We start from the raw sequence: 15,955 nt of genomic DNA, 5'->3' as shown, positions 1-15,955 counted from the left end.
TCTTCTCTTCCTTACTCAGGGAGAGCTCTATTCCATCCACTTTTAGCCAGGCAGCCAGTAGGAATAATGAAGGCAGCAGTTAGAAAATCACCTGTCCTAAGTGCCACAGATTCTCTATGTAAAGGAGAGAGAGGAGGTCTATAAATAATCTTAATATGAATAGAAATCCAAATTGTATTTGTTTTTTATCATCATATTTGTGTTAGACACAGCAACCTATATGAAGATTGGTCAAACAGCTTCAAATGTGTTTATACAAATGATTGAGTTAGAAATGGAAAAAAAATTCCTATATGAAACCATTTATAAAAAATAAATTATAGGGATTTATATCAGGTATGCAAGGCTATATTCTTTCAGACCCTTTCTACCTCTCTCATTGTTCTCCTTCCTGAGTACAGAGTTTAATTAATCTGCAGTGAATATAAAAGGTATGCAAGGCAGATTCAAAACTCGAAAATCAATTAATGTAATCTATCACATCAATAGCCTAAAAAACAAAAATCACATGATTTTATCAAGAGATACAGAAAAAGCATTTGACAAAATCCAACATCCATTCATGACTAAAACATGCCAGTAAACTAAGAACAAAGGGGAACTTCCACTACTTGATTTAAAAAATCTACAAGCAACCTACACATGACATCATACTTAATGGTGAAAAACTCGAAGCTTTCCCACTAAGATCAGGACCAAGACAAGGATGTCACTTCTCATCATTCCTTTTCAACATTGTACTAGAAGTTCTAGCTAATACAATAAGTCATGAATAGGAAACAAAAGGTATACATATGGAGATGGAAGAAATAAAACCATCTTTGTTATCAGATAATATGATTCTTTATGTAGAAAATCCAAAATAATCCACAAAAAACTTTGGAACTAGTAAGTGATTATAGCAAGATTGCAGATACAAGGTTAAGATACAAAAGTCAATCACTTTCATATATACCAGACATAAACAATTGGAGTTGAAATTAAAATCACAATATTATTCACATTACCACCCAAATAAGTAAAATACTTAGTTATAAATCTAAGAAAATCTACCATTCAGGACATAGGCATGGGCAAGGACTTCATGTCTAAAACACCAAAAGCAATGGCAACAAAAGCCAAAATTGACAAATGGGATCTCATTAAACTAAAGAGCTTCTGCACAGCAAAAGAAACTACCATCAGACTGAACAGGCAACCTACAGAATGGGAGAAAATTTTCGCAACCTACTCATCTGACAAAGGGCTAATACCCAGAATCTACAATGAACTCAAACAAATTTACAAGAAAAAAGCAAACAACCCCATCGAAAAGTGGGCGAAAGAAATGAACAGACGCTTCTCAAAAGAAGACATTTATGCAGCCAAAAAACACATGAAAAAATGCTCATCATCACTGGCCGTCAGAGAAAGGCAAATCAAAACCACAATGAGATACCATCTCACACCAGTTAGAATGGCCATCATTAAGAAGTCAGGAAACAACAGGTGCTGGAGAGGAGGTGGAGAAATAGGAACACTTTGACACTGTTGGTGGGACTGTAAACTAGTTCAACCATGTGGAAGTCAGTGTGGCAATTCCTCATGGATCTAGAACTAGAAATACCATTTGACCTAGCCATCCCATTACTGGGTATATACCCAAAGGACTATAAATCATGCTGCTATAAAGACACATGCACACGTATGTTTATTGCGACACTATTCACAATAGCAAAGAGTTGGAACCAACCCAAATGTCCAACAACGATAGACTGGATTAAGAAAATGTGGCACATATACACCATGGAATACTATGCAGCCATAAAAAATGATGAGTTCATGTCCTTTGTAGGGACATGGACGAAACTGGAAACCATCATTCTCAGTAAACTATCGCAAGGACAAAAAACCAAACACCGCATGTTCTCACTCATAGGTGGGAATTGAACAATGAGAATTCATGGACACAGGAAGGGGAACATCACACACCGGGGACTGTTGTGGGGTGAAGGGAGGGGGGAGGGACAGCATTAGGAGATATACCTAATGCTAAATGACGAGTTAATGGGTGCAGCAAACCAACATGGCACATGGATACATATGTAACAAAGCTGCACATTGTGCACATGTACCCTAAAACCTAAAGTATAATAATAAAAAAAAAAAGAAAATCTAAGAAAACCAGAGCTACATAAGATAAACTACAAAACTCTGATGAACAAAATAAAGAACTAAATAAATGAAGAGACAGTCCGTATTCATGGCTACAAAGACTCAATATTGTCATTATATCAGTTTTTCCCAACTTCATCTATAGATTCAACACAATCCCAAACAAAATCCCACCAAGTTATTTTGTAGATAACAACAAACTGATTCTAGAGTTTATATGGAGAGGTAAAAGACCCGGAATAGCCAACACAATATCGAAGGAAAAGAACGAAGTTGGAGAACTGACACTACCCGACTTCAAGACTTACTATCAAGCTACAGTAATCAAAACAGTGTGGTATTAGTAAAAGAATAGTCGAATAGACCAATTAAAGGGAATAGAGAACCCAGAAATAGACCCACATAAATATAGTCAACTGATCTTTGACAAAGGAGCAAAGGCAATGCAATGGAGCAAAGACAGTCTTTTCAATAAGTGGTACAGGAAAAATTGGACATTCCTTGTAAAAAAAATAATAAATCTTGACGCAGATCTTACATCCTTCATGAAAATTAACTTAAAATGGATCATGGTACTAGGTAAAGTGCAAAACTAAAAACTTCTAGAGGATAACATAAAAGAAAACCTAGATGACCTTAGGTATGGCAATGACTTTTTAACTATGTCGAACACCAAAGTCATCATTAATGAAAGAAATAACTGATAGCTGTACTTCCTTAAAATTAAAAACTTCTGCTCTGCAAAATATAATATCAAAAGACTTAGAAGAAAAGCCACAGTGTGGTAGAAAATATTTGCAAAAGATACATCTAATAAAGTGCTGTTGTCCAAAAAATCCAAAGAACACTTAATACTCAACAATAAGAAAATAAACACCCCAATTAAAAAATAGGCCAAAGGCATTGGCATTCACCTCACCAAAGAAGATATACAGATGGCAAATAAGCATATGAAAAATATGTTCCACATCATATGTCATCAGAGGAATGCAAATTAAAACAATGAGATACAACTACAAATCTATTAAAATGACCAAAGTCTAGAATATTAACACCACCAAATGCTGGCAAGGGTGTGGAACATCAGGAACTCTCATTCATTGTTGGTGGAAATGTGAAATGGTACAACCACTTTGGAAAAGAGTTTGGCAGTTTCTTACAAAACTAAACATACTCTTACCATAAGATTCAGCAATCAATCATGTACCTTCATAGTTACCCAAAGGAGTTGAAAACATGTCCACACAAAAATCTACACCTGGATGATTGTAGTAACTTAATATATAATTTTCAAAACTTTCAGCATTGGCAAGGTTGTGAAGAAATGAGCACTCATTTCAGGAAATCCAAGTCGTACGAAGCTTTTGAAGGATAATTTCATAAGCATCTATTAAAATATAAAATATGCATTTTCCTTGACCCAGCAACTGAATTTCTGGCAATCTATTTTAATCTAAGGTGATTAGTAGAGTAACCAAGATGTCCTGCTGCCAGTGAATGGATAAATAAAATGTAGTACATGCAGACAATGGAATATTACTCAGTGATAAAAAGAAATGAACTATCAAGTCATGAAAATACAGGGAGGAAAGCTAAATGCATATTATTAGGTGAAAGAAAGCAATCTGAAAAGGCTGCACACCGTGTGATTTCAACTATATCACATCTGGAAAGGGCAAAACTATGAAAACAGTAAAAAGACCAGTGATTGCCAGGGACTGGGGATAGGGAGAGGGATGAATAGGTGGAGCACGGAGGATTTGGGGGCAGTGAAAATGCCCCGTATGATACTATAGTGATGGGTACATGACATTATACACTTATCCGAACCCATAGAATGTACAACACCAAGAGTGAACCCTCATGTAAACTATGGACTCAGGGTGATCATGTGTCAGTGCAGGTTTATCAATGATAACAAATGTACCACCTTGGTGGGGAATGTTGATAAAAAGGGAGGCTATGCATGTGTCGGGATAGGGGATAAATGGAAAACTTCGCTGTGAACCTAAAACTCCTGTTAAAAAAAAGTCTTAAAAATAGATTATAGATGGGTGAAAGAACTAAATGATAAAAAGTGAAGCATGATAAATATCCATCAAGAGGAATAAAAGAAGTTTGGAAGGCTGGCTTAAATAAGTTTCAAATGCTTAACTGTAAACATTTAAATTCCTGATCATAAAAGGCTGTGTTAACAAAGTTAGAAAATAAGCAACAGATTGGGAGAAAAACATTTGCAATGCATGCAGTAACAGGAAGATTCGGAGCCAGAATACATATGAAGAATTCCTACAAATCAAACCACTCATAAAAATGGTTGGGGCAAGAAAGACAAACAAGGCACAAAAACAGAAATACAAGTACACAGATGCTTAAGATCTAGTAATTAGAGAAATATAACAAGATACACATTTTCAGTCACACTAACAAAATTAGAAGATTTGATATTATTCAGCGTTGGCAAGGTTGTGAAGAAATGGGCACTCATTTCAGGAAATCCAAATTGTACGAAGCTTTTGAAGGATAATTTCATAGCATCTATTAAAATATAAAATATGCCTTTTCCTTGACCCAGCAACTGAACTTCTGGCAATCTACTTTAATCTAAGGTGGTTAGTACACATAACAAAGAGTCACATGTAAGGATGGTTAATGCAGGATTGCTCCTAATGGTAACAAAATGGAAATATCTTAAATTGCCATTAATAGGAAGATTGTAAAATAAACTACGGTGTAATCCATGCACTGGATATGCAGCAATTTTTAAAAATTAGAGAAATCTTTTTACACCAGTAGTTTTCAACTGGGAGCACTTTTGCCCACCAGTGGACATTTGGCAATGAGTATCTGGAGACATTTTTGGTTGGCACAACTGGCAGAGGGATGAGTGCTACTGGCATCTAGTGAATGGAGGCCAGGCATGCTGCTAACTAAACACCTTACAATGCACAGGACAGCACCCTCCCCCAAAAACTTAGCCCCAAATGTCAATCATGCCAAGGCTGAGAAACTTTGCCTTATGCTAACATAGAAAGAACTTGCAGTCGTCACGTTAAGTGAAACACAGCCAGCCAAACAACAGTACATATAGTACTACCCTGTATCAGAAAAACAAAATTAAAATTTTCAAACCTGCACATTATATTTATGTATGAATATTATTTTTTATCAGAAAGGATACTAAAATATTCTCTGGGACAAAGAAAGAGTGACTATAAAGTCAGAAAGAGTGAATATAAAGTCAGAAAGACAATGATGTTATATTTTTCTGGATAGTTTGAAATCTCCCCACCAATCACATATTAAAGTACTTTTGTGTAATTAAAAGAAGAAAATTTAAAATGTAGGAGCCTATATCCCATTCATTCTAAGAGAACTGAATTAAGTTCTCACTTTCTCCCCTGAGCTTTGAAACCTCTGATGTAACCATTCCCTATTCTTGTGTCTCATGATCTGAAAAGCAGGGATGGTATTAACATTTGTTTTAGTAATGGTTATAATTTAAAAGTACTGAAATTCTTTAGAATGCCATTGCCATTATGGGCCAAATTGTGTCCCCGCCGTAAGTTCGTATGTTGCAGTCTCAACTCCCAGTACCTCAGAAGGTAACCATATTTGGAGATGAAGTTTCTAAAGAGGTGATTAAGTTTAAATGAGGCTGTTAGGGTGGGGCCCTAATCCAATATGACTTGTATCTTCCTAAGAAGTCAGACACCAGGGATGAGTGCCCACAGAAGGCCATGCACACAGTAACAAGGGGTTCCTCTGCAAGCCAAGAAGAGAAGCTTCGGAAGAAACCAAACCTACCCCCACCTTGATCTTGGACTTCCAGACTCCAGGGCTCTGAGAAAATAAATGTCTGTTGTTTTGGCCATCCAGTCTGTGGGGTTTGGTATGGCAGCCCTAGCAAACTAACATAGTTGCTATGTAAGAATATAGTAAAAATAAAATCATTGGTGCCTATTCTATTCTTTCCATGAGGGGTTAAACACGAGAAGCAAAAAAGTCACTGAGCTAGTTCATTTCTCAACTGAGGAGATGAATAGAGTTAGTGAAAACAAATCCATACTTCTAGATGACAACTGTCTTGCATTCCTGTTGCTGACACTCTGAAGTTATTGACTACGATTTTTGTGACAGATCCTCCTAGCATGCTCTCTGTGGCTTCTCTTCTCTCTACCAATTACCTGCTAACACAGCCACTGGCTGTGCATCTGCACTTGCAGGCATCAAAGGAGCTGATGTCACAGCACACAACAAACCCTGGAGAGCTGGGACTGAGATGTGTGTTTGACTAAAGATTACAGGGAATTGATCACCTTTATCTTTTTTTCCCCCTTTATATTTCCCATAGATAAATTGCTCCTTCTTCACAGGGAAAAATAAGAGGAAAACTGCAGTGGAGGGGAGAGACTACAAAGACCTATAGATCAGGGTCAAGAAGAGTAATAGAAATACCCACGTTTAAAGGGAAAGCCAAATGCCATTGGAACTCTGAAAGGCAACCCCTCAAATCACCCTTGCCAACCTGGAGTGACTATGTTGAAATGAAACAGCTCATGACAGGCTTAGACAGATAGAAGGCCTAAGACAGTACCTTGAGTTCTGCAGGTCCTCAGTGTGGCATGCAAGTAACCCCTCAGTATCCTCCATCCCCGAGGGAATAGCTGAGGTTGCAGGATAGTGAGTTGGCCTGGCAGATGAGCACAGATAGAGAAGCGATGCTGAGAATGTGAGCAGAATGGCCGACTGTCAAGATGGGGCTAAATGAGAGTCCCAGCCAAACCTCAGGGATCCAGAGCATCAGCGAAAGCAGAGGTGGAGAGGGAAGACATCATCAGGAACAGTCCAGCAATTTAGAGCCCACTGCATTACTCGCACGGGGCACCAGATACGTCAGCGATAAAGGCAGCAAGACCAAGGTCTCTCCCCACAAACAAGCAGGACAGGACACATTGGTGGTGAGGACTCAGTGGACTCGCGCCTGTTCCAGCGTCCAGGCTTCTAGTTCCCACCCACCACTGTGACAACACTTAAGTCTCCTCCTGCACCTACCTGCCACCCGGGGAAGGAAGAGAGGGAGGGCAGGGATATCACTTGTATGAAAAGAAATAGCTCTGAGAGGGAGTTTGAACTTTGAACAGCTTGAATATTTATCTAAAGAGGCTGTTTTCACCAGTACAGACTTAATTATCTTTAATTGTCAAGTTTAAGTTTTTACCTCATTAGCACAAGAGTTCACAATGCAAGATAAAATCAGTTACAGAAAAATTTCAAAGCTCCTTTTATTCCCCACATGAGTTATGCTGTATATTTCTACTCCTCCTTCTTACATTTTAGAATTTTGTTTTATAAATAAATCATAAAGATAAAGGGCCCTCTAGCAATCTACTAGAAAGATCACTTTCTAGAACAATGATGCATGCCGCTCTCTGGCAGCAAGCACTCAGGTAAGGTGTGTGTGACCAGCATAGCTCTAAGATGGAGGATGGCTGGTGTGTGCAAGAAGTAGAGCCATCCCCAGCACAGTGTGAGGGAGGAGGGACTATGGCAGGGCACAGACACAGAAGAAAAGACTTGGATATTCACATTCCAAGTAGAGCCCCTGAACCCTAGCTTCTATTAGCTTCGAGGGGGTTTCGGTTTTTTGGTGATTTTATTTGTTTGTTTGTTTTGCTGCTCGATCAAGAGAAGTACAGAACGTATAAAAAGAGGACACATGAAAAGTTTTCATCCTTGCTTATTAAAATAACTATATATCTTTAATGCACCCTTCACTATTCTAAGGGTAACAGCATACTGCTTGATTTGCATGCTCTTGATTTCCATTTGAATATATCATTATGGCTATAAGTAGATGCAGATGCTTAAGTTAATTTTATTGTTAATGCCTCAAGGCATTTTTAGGAAAAGTTCACAAAGCTTTTAAAAATCCAATAAATTATATGGAATCTTAATTTACTTCCTGTTATACCTTCAACTGAGGAAGGACATAAAGTGCTCGTGAATTTAGATCTTGCTTTTATCACCAATTGCATAAGTATTTGACTTACTGAAATGGACAAAACACACTCTTGGAATGTTATTTATGTGCTAACAATCCCTCATTAGTTGGATAAAGAATTTTATCTTGAGTAAAATGGATAAGAAGCTTATAAACTGTCCTATTAATCTACAAATAATGATAACTTATAGGCATATATTATGTCAAGCTCTTGTCAACAGAAATGAAAGTTTGTCTGGAATCATTCTATAAAAACCTCTATTACTCCCTCTACCCTCTAGCCACGGAATCTTGACTGCAATTGTCAGCACATATTCCAACTCAGTTACTCTTGTGTAATAACCTCTGAGAGGGGTGGGGATTAAATAAGTATTCTATAAAGATAAATGAAGATAAATAATGATTCTATAATCTATCATATGATTAAATATACATGATAGATTATAGAATAATAATTGCATACAGCTTAAAATTCAATTTATTCACTTGTAATTCAAATGAGACTGGCCTTACTGGGCTTCCCTCATCTCCTCCCAAATGTGCCTTGAAGTCAGACCTGATATTGATATAGGAGCTAGAAAGAAATTATTTAGGAAGTTAGTGAGGGTAAGAGAGTCCTTGGTAAGGTTCCCTTTTAATAAAAAGCAGCCCCAAAATCATTTCTTTTCTAACAAAAAGCTGCCTGAAAAATCAAGCTGCAAGCACAGATAAGCAAGTGAAAAGCTTGCCATAGGTAAATGCTGGCAGCTGTGCTAATAGGAGAAGGCTACCTGGGGGCTAGGCATGTTCAGTATAGCAGCTCCATCTTCCCTTTTGTCAACCACATGTACAGTAAGGAACAGACAACATGGTGCTGGCCAGGTAGAAAACCCATCTGCATAATAAAAGATTAGGGTGGGGTGACCAGCTTCTTCGCACACTATGTAAATGCCACACCTGGTCCAACCAATGTAAATCAGACACCGCCTCCTTAAGCTCATCTATAAAACCCCATTTATTTGACCACAAAACCAGAAGACCCACTCGGGAACCCCTCTCTCTCTCTCTGCAGGAGAGAGAGTTATTCTCTTTTCTTTTTTTCACCTATTACACCTCCACTTTTTTTTTTTTTTTTTTGAGTTGAAATCTCACTCTTGTGCCCCAGGCTGGAGTGCAATGGTGCAATCTTGGCTCACTGCAACCTTCACCTCTCAGGTTCAAGCGATTCTCCTGCCTCAGCCTCCTGAGTAGCTGGGATTACAAGAGCCTGCTACCACCCTGCCACCCCGGCTAATTTTTGTATTTTTAGTACAGACGGGGTTTCACCATGTTGGCCAGGTTGGTCTCGAACTCCTGACCTCAGGTATTCTGCACGTCTCAGCCTCCCAAAGTGCTGGGATTACAGGCGTGAGCCACTGAGCTCGGCCAAACCTCCACTCTTAAACTCACTTCCTGTGTGTCCGCAGCCTCGATTTCCCTGCCAGGAGACAACGAACCTCAGGTATTTACCCCAGACAAGGATGCAGCTTCAATATGTCCTATCTAAACACACACACACACACACACACACACACACACACACACACACACACCACTCCAAAAATAGAAGTCACTTTGGCTGAAGTGTCTATGTGGAAATGAAAAAGAGAGTTCTAACTACCCAGCAAGACATCAGAAATGCCCTGCTTTAAACTGCTCTTCCTTTGCCCTAATTTCCTCTCCCACTTCAGTTGCTTAAAACTCTTCTCCACATTGTAGCCAACTCACTGCTACCGGAACTACCTTCCCCAACCTCTCAATCCACTTTCATTAAATTAAGCAATGTAGTAGATCCTTAACTTCCCCAGTTCGTATCCTCACTCACCATCCACCTCAGCAAATAAAAGTACGCCTTCAGGGTCCACCCTTCTTAGAATGCAAGAGGAGATTTTGAACAACAAATGCTTTGTTGCAGATATGGAAACTTGACCTTCACTCACCCTCACACTCACCCTCCTCTGCTAACCTATAGAACAATCAAAAATTAGGGGCAAAGGAAGAGCCGTTTATTGGTATTAGTTGATTAGCACCCAGCTCTTCCCTCCTGGGGAATTAGGGAAGCCAAGGAAATGATCTAGCACTACTCTGTTTGGCCTCAGATTTGGTTAGCCATCTAAATTTTTTCATCTGCAAACTTTGTCTGCATTCGACACCAATGACATTGTCCACAAACTTCTATTGTAATGATCACTTCTCTTTTTTTTTCAAGGCAAAGATGCCATAGCATTTTATTACTGTTACAAAAGTCAACCAATGATATTTTCATTGAAATATACGCACTGAATGATGGTTCAACATATGAGGCAAAGAGGGATGTCTTTGGAGAAGGCACTTAAGGTAGAACATTAGAAAATCTTACTGGTTGGCTAAAACAAAAATGAGCTCTTTCAACCTGGCTGGAGGCCTGTTAGGGCTGTTCCTTCTCACTGTGACCTGATTAAAAACCAGTGGCATTAAGAAAACATCACACTCCCAAGTCTGGAGGTGGCCCAGTGGGGTGGTGCTGCTCTCAAAAGCCCTGTGTCCCTAAACACATCCATTCTCACAGGATCAGTTTCCCCAAGTGCTGGTTCCAGAAATAGGCTCAGGGCTGGCAGAAATCATTCAGGAAGCTTCTTGAAGGACCTCTCCTTATTTCTCAGTCTGACTTTCAGCTTGTCCCAGCTACTGTAAGTGGCTTTGGCTTCCTAAGGTCACTAGCAACTTCTACTTTTGCTAATATCCTTAGTATTCCATGGCACTGGTTGTGACCATCTGTTAGACTAGTGGCCCCCCAATTAACTGCACCTCCACTTCACACCCTTTTCTTGAATCTGGGCTGGGCTTGTGACTTGTTTAATAAATAGAGGGCATACTCCAGCTCTCTTCTTTGTAGAAAAAATCATCAGCATCATCATCATCAATAGAGGGCAGTAGAAGGGACGCTGCAACAATTCTGGACTTAAGTCTTCAGAAGGCCTGGCCTCTTCTGCTTTTGAGCTCTTGAGAGCTCTGAACTGCATGTGAGAGGTCTAGTCACCCTGCCAGCCAGGCCACTGAAAGAGACTACACAGAGAAGGAGAGACTCACGACTGCGGGCCGAGAGAAAACCCCAGCCAACCCAGTCTCTCCACCGACCTGCTGACCACATTGAGTGGCCACCTGCAGGCTGGCAGAAGAACAGCCCAGCTGAGCCCTGCTCAGATTGAAGAACAATTGGGGGTGGGATTGTTTTAAGCCACTAAACTTTTGGGGTAAGTTTGTGAGCAACATTTGACAACCAAAAACACTGGTCATTCATAGATGCCTTTTTTCTAAGTACAAGACAATTACTCAAATGCAAAGAAAATATGGCAAACATTTTCCCACCACAACCTTCTCAGTCAACAGCCAAACTGTAATTGGTCATTGGCTGAAAAAAAAAAAAAAAGCCACACCTCTTATCTTAACTCATAAATATCCGTGATTCTTTTTCTATGACTCTTTAATGCCAATGCAAAGGTAGACCAGTAAGCTTCTGGCAGTCTCAGGCACTGGCTTAATTCTCATTTAGCCAAAAATAGAAGCCATCAAAATGAATTATCCACTACTGGATACACGATGATAAATGTGATTGTTCTCACTTTTCTAGGATGTTGTTACTTAATTTTCCCAAATCATCTTCTTATCTTCTCCCACAATGAAAAAAAAATTAAACTGGTTAAGGTTATAAAAAGAAAAAAAAGCCTATAACTAGAATTTGAATCCCCATAATCTGCAAAATATAGCGCACAATTTAACTGCTTCCTCAATTTAAAACAAAATTCTATAAAATATAACGTTGTCTACATTGTAGAGATGATTTCTTCTTATCTGAGGAAATGAGTAATTGGAAAGCAGGTATTGTTGAGTTAAAATACAGTGGTTTTTAAATGATTTCACATTTTGCTTATCAAAAGGTAGTCAACCACAATGCAAGCCTTCCAAATCCAAATTCTGTCTTCACATAAACTTTATTGCGTCTGCTCTTGGTCTTTTTAGGGAGAGGGTGAAAGTCCACATCTATTTCTGTGCTGAAGTTTTGGCAGGTTTTCTCATCTTAAATCTTTCTGCTGTTGCATCAGGCCCACGTTTTCATAGACTCTAACACTCTCTTCTCTCATTTCTGCACAGGGTGGCATTGGAGTATAAGGCAGGAGGGGGCTCTGATCTCCACTCATCTGGTCCACTAGAGAATACTTAATATTTGTATATTCGTGCCCTTTCCTCTTGCTTTTCTGCTCAGTCTTGCGCTGTAGTGTTTCAATATGATGCTGGACCGCCATATAGATAAATCGGTACTGTGCTTCTGTCTGGACCATCTCTGACCTCTGAGACCGCACCATCTGGATGGTTTTGGGAACGTCAATTTCGCAGTCAACACCTTTCTCTCTGATGATGTCAATAAGAGTATCAATCACAATGAACGTCCCTGTCTGGCCAATGCCAGCACTGCACTGCACCACGACCAGCCCTGCATCCATGATGCTCTCCTGCTTATGGTACACCTCATCCAGGAAGCGCAGCATGCCCTTGGGGTCGCTGGGCACTCCATGGTACAGCCAGGTCTGAAAGTGGTATTGCCAGACCGTTCTCTCCATATTCCCTTGTCCAACCTTTGAAAGTTTAAGTTCTCTTAGCTTATAGTCATGAGCGGCACTTTCTTTGACATTCCCAACATGCATGATGCTGTATTCTTTTAGAGCATACTCATCAGGCCAGTATTTGACACATTTACTCTTTCCTTTCTCCACTTCTTTCGTTGTCATGACAATCACCTGGGAGTTTTCTTGGAACACCATCTGCCAAAAGTCGTTCACCGTGTTTTGCAGGCAGCCTTATGTGGCAATGTAACTCTTTTTGGGCTTTGAATTGTTGCACTTGGTTTCAAATTCAGGCATGATGATATTTGCATTGATGTAATCCAAAATAGTCTCACTGGGATCACCATTGTGTAGGACAACCCTATGATCAAAGGGCAGGATGTTTTTATTTTTTTTTTTTTTGAGACAGAGTCTCACTCTGTCGCCCAGGCTGGAGTGCAGTGGTGATCTTGGCTCACTGCAACCTCTGACTCCCGGGTTCATGCCATTCTCCTGCCTCAGCCTCCCTACTAGCTGGGATTACAGAGGTGTGCCACCATGCCTGGCTAATTTTTGTATTTTTAGTAGAGATGGGGTTTCACCGTGTTGGCCAGGATGGTCTCGATCTCCTGACCTTGTGATCCGCCTGCCTTGGCCTCCCAAAGTGCTGGGATTACAAGGCACGAGCTACCGCACCCAGCCTTTATATCTATTTTTGTTTTTGTTTTCTTGCCTTCGACCCTCTTTGTGGCTATAGAGAAGTTTGCACTCCTGTTGTTGCAGTGTCTCAAATTCTTCCCAAAAGCCTTGTTTGAGTTTTATCTGTGGTCTCAGCTAATTTGCTTAGTTCTTCAACTCTGCTTTCTATTTCAGCAGCATTTGTATAAGTCGTGTTAAGGGGCTGCTTGAGTTGTAGTACTGTACCCAATGTTTCCACCATAGGATTCTTCTTATAATGTTCCACAAGGTCTGTCAAAGCATCAAACCGTTCTCCTCCACCAACATCGTATTTCAGTCCCTGACAATGAATCATGACATGAGTCACTTTAGACTTGCCGTCATTGATCTCCCCTTTGTCATCACCGGTGCACACGGAGAGAACAAAATCTCCAGGGTGGCTCTGGCTCTCTCATACAAGAAAGCTACCATGCTTTCCTTTTTCAGTTAATAATTTCTCTGCTTCTTTCCCAGAGAGGTGTCCATGAAACCACCTTTCAGAGGTAGGATCTGCACAGTTCAGAGGATATTTAAGCTGAATAACATCTCCATTCTTCTCTTTTAATTGCCCATGATGTTCCATGTAATACTGGGCCAACTCAGCCAAAGTGGCAAACTTCTCCCCTCTATACAGGTCACAGCAATCACCAGTGTTCGGAATCTTGGTGTGGGTGACAGCTCCATTTCTTCTAACAGAAAGTGTGAAGTCTCCAGGGTTACTTTTACTAGGCCTTGCGAAAAAACTGCCATCAACTCCTCTTGTCCACAGTAGGTTTTCTGCCTCCACACCAGTGATATTTGGGTGAAACCATTTCTGTGATGTCATGTTCCTCCTGCCCTGTGGCTCCGCGATGGTCCTGCTCCTTGCTCAGGGTCTGCTGGGCTCAGTTGCATCGGGCTGGCCCAAGAGAGGCCTGCTCAGGACTGGACGTGGGGCAGAGCCAGCCGGCCATGCACAGACCCCACTCCAGGCCTGGGGATCCTGGAGACTGTGCAGCCACCCCCCGGCCCAGCTAGCTCCTCCTCCACCCCCCAATGATCACTTCTTTATATCCATGTTTTCAGTACAATTCACAAATAATATTTGTTCTCTTTTTACAAATGGCAAGATTCATAATTTCAACATAGTCTTTCCCAACTGCATTTCTGTGGCAGTTGTTTTCTTCCAAAACATCCTAGGAAATCTTAGCTGCAAATGCTTATTACCTAGGAAAGTTTCTCTCAGCTATGTGTTATCTCCATTGTGAGCCTGTGTTTTTCTTTTCTGCTGTATTACATCCCATATCCACCACAATCTGTGTCAGTGGAAAGATTTTTATTCCACTATTGCTTTGGTAGAATTATCAGGTTGCATTCATACAGAACAAAAATATTTTCTCTCCTTGAACAGTTAAAATCTCTATCAAATATTCTATTTACTAAGATTAAATAATCAACAGAAGTAATTACCTAGGAGTTTTCCCTTTAGCTATTTCATTCACTTTTTCCTGGGATACTGAGGCCATGGAAATAACCAATATTTTTGTGGTGAAAAACAGGGAAGGCTCCTTCTAGCAGTCCAAATCAATCATCTCAAATATCTAGGGTTTCCTCAATTTGCCACAATGCAAAGATTCACACAAAAGGACCTAAATCGTACATGTAAATATTGACATTTATCACCCCAAATAGAAAATAACTGATAGAGCTCTTAGCCTAATTATCTTCTAGTTATTGACCTAAAGCTAATAGGCAGTGGTCAGAAATTCTCAAACCTGAGTATTTTGCTGGAATTTCAGAGGAACTAACAGTTTAAGATGAATTCTTTTAATTTTGAAAGTTATCAATTTATGCCAAGAGTCACAATAGCTGTGGATGTCCAAACTCCTGGACCCATACTCTCAGGCACCCTTTAAAGCTGAACACTCTTGATGTGGTTTGGCTGTGTCCCCACCCAAATCTCATCTTGAACTGTAGCTCCCATAATTCCCATGTGTTGTGGGAGGGACCTGGTAGGAGATAATTAAATCATGGAGGTGGTTCCTCCGTACTGTTCTTGTGGTAGTCAATAAGCCTCACAAGATCTGATGGTTTTATAAGGGGTTTCTGCTTTCACTTGGCTCTCATTCCCTCTTGCCTGCCGCCATGTAAGACGTGCCTTTCACCTTCCACCGTGATTATGAAGCCTCCCCAGCCATGTGGAACTGTGAATCTGTTAAACCTCTTTTTTCTTAATTAATTACCCAATCTCGGGTATGTCTTTATTAGCTGCATGAAAATGGACTAATACAACTCTACCCCTTAGTACCCAAACAAAACACACTACCAGTCAGAGGCCCATTTGATTTTTCTGTTATTTAACCCTGTCCTAGAGATAGCTTAAATTAGTTATGTCTCTGAATACCACTCCATTTCTACAACCCATACCCCCATGTTTTCTCACTGTCCAGTCTTTCACGATCTTCAATCATTAAACATTTATATTCTCTTTTTACAAAGTACT

The 15,955-nt window shown here is 40.0% G+C and overlaps 1 pseudogene; it reads right to left on the bottom strand.

Annotated features, from left to right (window-relative positions):
* Nucleotides 1-12,228: 12,228 nt before the first annotated feature.
* On the bottom strand, nt 12,229-14,602 carry LOC100589031 (annotated as a pseudogene).
* Between the last annotated feature and the right edge of the window lie 1,353 nt (nt 14,603-15,955).

Source organism: Nomascus leucogenys, chromosome 21 (assembly GCF_006542625.1).
Source record: "Nomascus leucogenys isolate Asia chromosome 21, Asia_NLE_v1, whole genome shotgun sequence".
Classification (NCBI taxonomy): Eukaryota; Metazoa; Chordata; class Mammalia; order Primates; family Hylobatidae; genus Nomascus; species Nomascus leucogenys.
The sequence above is the reverse complement of the archived record's forward strand: the minus strand, read 5'-3'. Positions and strand labels throughout refer to the sequence as shown.